General features: G+C 47.7%; 1 non-coding gene across 1 annotated transcript; it reads right to left on the bottom strand.

The window, feature by feature from the left end:
- Positions 1–392: 392 nt before the first annotated feature.
- Positions 393–464, bottom strand: trnaa-ugc (transfer RNA alanine (anticodon UGC)). Its single transcript has one exon. It is a non-coding gene; the product is annotated as a tRNA-Ala (tRNA).
- Positions 465–6,018: the final 5,554 nt, after the last annotated feature.

The following is a 6,018-nucleotide window of genomic DNA, read 5'->3' as shown; positions in this document are numbered from 1 at the left end:
CTGTACCACAGAAGGCTGTGGAGGCGAAGTCACTAAATATATTTAAGAAGCAGACAGAGAGATTTCTACAACACAAGGCATCAAGGGGTATGGGGAGAGAGCGGAAATATGGTATTGAGATAGAGGATCAGCCATGATCCTATTGAATGGCGGTGTCGGCTCGAAGGGCGGAATAGCAGACTCGTGATCCTATTTTCTATGCTTTAATCACTTCGCACTCAATTCGGCCCCAAGACGGGAGCCATTTCAAAGGCGCGTGCGTGCTTCCATTGAATTTTATCGTGTGCAGAGCATTTGGTTTTTCTCGAGGTAAAGAAACCGTTTCCTGTCCTTGTGTGTGAAGGTGAGGTGAGGAAAAGAGGATTTTTACAAAATTTTAAAAATAAAACATTTGGAGATGCCGGGGATTGAACCCGGGACCTCATACATGCAAAGCATGCGCTCTACCACAGAGCTACATCCCCTCGGCAAAACTTATTCCACTTTAGTAATAAACAAGTGGGATTTCTGCTCCGTCTCTCCCGGACAACGAGATGCCCAGTCGTCACACGTGCTCACAATGTTAAACCTCTGCTTCAGTTCACGGGGTTTCTGCTCCACTTTACTTGGAACTTTCCAAAAATAAGTGAGCGGAAATATAAAATACAATTGCCAATAGTCAGTGACGAGGCTGACATCCAACCTTTGAATCATAAAGTGAGATGGATGAATGACACAGCGTCAAACAAGAGCTGTGACTGCTCGCTCGACATTGCACTGTCACACATTCCGGTCAGTCGGCGGCTGCGATGAGCTGAGCTGCTGAGGGGACCGTGAGATGAAGTCCTGCTCCGGGATAATTTAATGCTTGTGGAGCCTCAGAAGTTGGAACTTGCTGCCCTCAGAAAGCGCGATTCGCCATTCTGTGCGTAATTCTCGTGAAAAAATATGTTTGAAGATGACGTAGATTGAACCCAGGACCTCATCCATGCGAAACATGCGCTCTACCACTGAGCTACATCCCCAGATTGCGCACTATACTAACCAAGGAAAGAAGAACTGATTGTCCTCACATTATGAGGCTACCTGTGGTGGGTGTGCCCAGTGAAAGATTATTTCCAGTTTCACAACTGGGCGGAAGCAGCGGACAGGCGTTTGGAGCACACAGAGGTAAGAATAGTCTTGATGTTGGGAGGTTCTTCTTTTCCCAGAGAGTACTGAGCACCTGGAATGCATTGCCGGCTGGTGCAGTGGGTGCTGACTCTCTCTCGGCCATCTCAAGGGATCTGGACCGGTTTCTGACTGGGGCAGGGATCGCATCATATCGAAGGTGAGTGGTTTTACAGTTAACCTAAACATAATCGGTGTGATCCACTGAACTCGCTTCGATCGCCTGATGGAGTCGAGCAGGAATTTCCCAGAATTTCCCTTCCTTATTGGCCTTGGATTTTTTTTCCTTTTTTTTTCGCCGCTCCCAGGAGATTACATGTTTCCGGTGGGTGGGGCGGGTTGTGTAGGTCGGAAGTGTCCAGTGACGATGCTCCGGTCATGTGGGGCAGGATTGATGAACCAACTGCCCTTTTCCTGCCCGTCATGTCCGTCTGTAACCCCAGCTCGTCAAGGTGTTTTTAGTGAAGTGATCTTTAAACACAAAACCGCACCTGGGGCAGGGCCTGCGTCCGTCTATAGTGAAATGAGACCCAATGCTCTCCCCGCCTCACGTTGCCATCCTCTGAAGCTCAGGGACTCGAAATATTATTGCCGGCCTCTGCTACATTGTGCCGGAACATTCCTAGTCCCGTCCATTCGTAAGCAAAGTGACTGAAAACGGGAGCGTTCGAAAAATGTGCCCTGAAGTAGGAAGGTTGATTACGGCATAGACAAAGGAGGCCCTCCCCCTCTCCCAGCCTTTCTTCGTAACGCCCCCTTTCTCATTACTCTGAGTGCCGAGGCCTGGTTTCTTCCGTTCGCCCACAGTTATATCAGGTCCGCAAACTTAATGTTTAATTGTCTGGTTGGAGTAGAAAAGGAGATGAATTGAAGCCCAGAAAAACCTTGTGTGGCCTCATAAATTGAAGTAGATCAGTCCTTCGTTGAGAGTCGCTGCTGCCTGGGGATTTAGCTCAGTGGTCGAGCGCTTTGCATGTATGAGGTCCTTGGTTTAGTACCCAGCACCTCCAAAAATATTTTTCACCTGAATTACCCACAAAAAGGCGAATCTTGATTTCGGAGTGTCGCGAATTCCAACCTCTGAGGCTCCACAAGCATTAAATTGCCCCTGAGCAGGATTTCATCTCATGGTCTCCTCAGCACCTCAGCTCATAGCAACCGCCGACTGATCACAATGTATGACGGTGCAATGTCCAGCGAGGCGTTCGAAGAACGGCGACCTGAAACAGAAATAATGTTCAGCACGGCCCGAGGAGACTCTGCCCCTCTCGCAGACTTTCTTCACAACGCTCCCCTTCTCATTTCTCTGAGTGGCGAGACCTCGTTTCTTCTGTTCAACTACATCTGTATCAGGTCCGCAAACCTCAGGTATAGTTGTCTCCAATGATTAAAAAAGGAGATGCTTATCAGTCCAGTCAGTCCTCGGGTGGACTTAGGAAAATGAGGCACTCAGTCATTTTACACTTGGTTACAGGTCGTTATTATCTGGCTATTTCAGCTCAGTGATAGACCGCATGTTTCGCGTGTATGAGGTCTCTGGTTCTTTCCCAACGACTTTATGATTTGAATTCCGGTCAGTCAGCGGCTGCTGTGAGCTGAGCTGCTGAGGGGACCGTGAGATGAAGTCCTTTTCCGGAACAATTGAATGTTTGTCTCAGAAGTTGTAACTCGCTTCCCTCTGAAAGCACGATTCGTCATTCTGTGGGACATTTTGGTGAAATAACAATTTTGGAGGTGTTAGATATTGAGCCCAGAAATATATACATGAAAAGCAGGCGCTAAACCACTGAGCGACAACCCCGAATCCAATAGACATGTAACCAAGTGTAGAAGGACTGAGTGTTTACTGTGTTAAGACCACCCAATGATTTACTGTGCTTAAAATCATCTCCTCTTGTGCTTCAAGCAGACAACAGTAATGATATCCCATAGCGGACGGTTGGACGGGACTAGAAATTGTCAGACACATTGTAGCAGAGGTCATGAGAATATTTCGAGCCCTTGAGCTTCAGAGGAGAATAACGTGAGCTGCAGAGTCCACTGAGTCTCGTTTCACTAAAGATAGACGCAGGACATGCCCCAGGTGAGGGTTTGTGTGAAGATCGCTTCATTGAAAACACCTTGAGGAGCGGGGGATGTGGACGAACAAACGGAAATGACGGGCAGTAAAAGACCAGTTGGTCCATCAAGCCTGCCCCTCACTCGTGATGGTTGGAGTATCATACTGACACTTACTCCCTCTCCCCCCGCCCGCAGCCATGGAATCTCCTGGGAGAGGCAAAGAATGTGAGAAACATCCAGGGCCTTTAAGGGATAGAATACACTGGAAAATTCCTCCCCGACCTCCTCAGATGATCGAAACCAGTCCAGGAGATCACATGGATTGTACGTACGTTAACTATAAATCCTCTTACCTTTTATATGTTGCGACCTCTGCCCCAGCCAAAAACCGGTCCAACTCCCTGGAGAAGGCAGACAGAGAGTCAGTCCCCACCACACCAGCCAGCAACGCATTCCAGAGGCTCACTACTCACCGGGAAAAGAAGAACCGCCTAACCTCCAGCCTATTCCTGCCTTTGCGGAGTCGAAACACTTGTCCCAGGTCCTCCCCAATCTATCAAAGTGGAATAATCTCTGACTGGGCCCGCAATCCGGCCCTGGGTTCGGAACCATTGATACGGTGCGTGCGCTCTTCCATTGAGCATTAGGTTTTTCTCGAGGTAACGAGTCTTTGCTGTCCTTGTGCTTTCAGGTGAGGCGAGTCCAAGAGCATATTTTCACAATTGTGTCCAAAATTCGAAGCACAAATAGTGAACAGGGTAGTAACAGACTTCAGGAGGACATAGACAGATTGACGAAATGGGCAGACACATGGCAGTTGCAATTTAATGCGGATAAGTGTGAATTGATTCACTTTTGGAGGAACCTCATTTTGACGCAGTAGAATCTCAATGTTACTATTTTGAGGTGGTGAATGAGCAGAGGGACCAGGGGGTGCATAGTCACAAATCTTGAAGGCGACAGCGCAAGTTGATAAGGCGGTTAAGAAAACGAATAGACTTAAACTTGGCTTTGTATAAAGGGGCACTGAATACAAACACAAGGAAGTCACGCTGAAACGTTACAAATCATTGATTCGACCTCAGCTGGAGTTTTGTTTACAATTCTGGGCACCACACTTTAGAAAAGATGTCAAGGCCTTGGAGATGAAGGGTCATAGGGAGGGGATTCTGGAGCGTGGATATGGCTGAAGGCACGGCTGCCAAAAGTAGGGCAAATGGATTGCGGATGCACAAGCGGCCAGAGGTTGAGGAGCTGAGTGTTTGGGAGGGGCTGTTGGGCAGGAGGAGATTACAGAGATTAGGGGCTGGGGTCGAGGCTCTGGTGGATTTAAGTGCAAGAAAGAATAAAAATAAACGAAAGGCTTAGGAGACTGGAAGCCAATGCATATCAGTAAGGACTTGGGTGATTGGCGAGGGACTCATTAATCAAAAAAAGAGGGGTGGGGATAGAATCCGTGGCAAGGATTTGGAGATTGTGGGGTCAAAGATCATGACTTCCCCATTTTTAACTGGATTAAATCGTGGATCATCTAAAACTGAATATCACTCTGACAACACAAAGGCATTGGAAGTGTCAAGAGAGGCGATTGTTTAGTCAGCGTATATCTGAAAACTGGTCCATGTCTGCGGACAATGTCACCAAAGGGCAGCATGTTGATGAGGAAGAGGAGAGAGCAAAGGCTCGAACATTCAGAGACATCAGATATAACGGTGATAGGATGGGAAGAGAAGCTTCTCCTGGCTATGATCAGATTGGTGAGTGGAACCAAGTGAGGGTAGTTCCACCAAAAGAGGCTAACGATCGATGAATGAGGAGGTCACGGGTGAGATTCCTAACGGTGTAGAGGAGAGGGCGTAGATGGGGAGGGGTGGGCCATGAAAGGATTTAAACCCCAGGATGAAGATGTTAATTATTAGGCGATCCGAAACTGGGAGTCAGTGAGAGTCAGTGAGGACGGGCAGGACCTGGTGCTGGTTGGAAGGTGGCCAGCCAGGAGTGAACTGGAGGAATGGTGTCTGGAGGGGACAGAGGCATTGATGAGGGTTTAAATGGCAATGGGCTGAGTAAGAAATGGAGATGAGTGAGGGAAGCACGTGGCCCTCTGATAGAGGTCAAATCGGGTCATCAGCTCAGCTCGAGGTTTCACGGGACCAATTGTACTGGAGCCGTCAAGCAATAGAATCATAGAAGTTTACAACATGGAAACAGGCCCTTCGGCCCAACATGTCCATGTCGCCCAGTTTATATCACTACGCTAGTCCCAATTGCCTGGACTTGGCCCATATCCCTCTATACCCATCTTTCTAGTTTTATGTCATCTCCAAATCTTGAAATTGTACCCTGTACACCCATGTTCAAATCATTAATATATACAAAAAAGCAGTGGTCCGAGTACCTACCCCTGGGAAAAACCACTGCACACTCCACTCCATTCCGAAAAACAGCTGTTCACCATTACTCTCTATTTCCTGTCCCTCAGCCAATTTGTCTCCATGCTGTTACTGCCCCCCTTTATTCCACGGGCTTCAATTTTGATGAGAAGCCAATTATGTGGCACTTTATCAAACGCCGTTTGAAAGTCCATGTACACCACATCAACCGCATTGACCTCATCAACCCTCTCTGTTACCTCATCAAAAAACTCAATCAAGTATTCGGAGTCCTGGTCGTTCAATTAAGTTCCTCAATTTGAAGTAAAGCAGCATTTGTGTTGATATCCGAACAGGCAAAGATAAGTCCCCTGTACCATAATGCTGGAGTCTCGCTGAGGACATCAAAATGTTGAAGTTCATACTGTTCAGACTC

This window comes from Heptranchias perlo, unplaced genomic scaffold, assembly GCF_035084215.1.
Source record: "Heptranchias perlo isolate sHepPer1 unplaced genomic scaffold, sHepPer1.hap1 HAP1_SCAFFOLD_43, whole genome shotgun sequence".
In the NCBI taxonomy this organism is placed as follows: Eukaryota; Metazoa; Chordata; class Chondrichthyes; order Hexanchiformes; family Hexanchidae; genus Heptranchias; species Heptranchias perlo.
The sequence above is the reverse complement of the archived record's forward strand: the minus strand, read 5'-3'. Positions and strand labels throughout refer to the sequence as shown.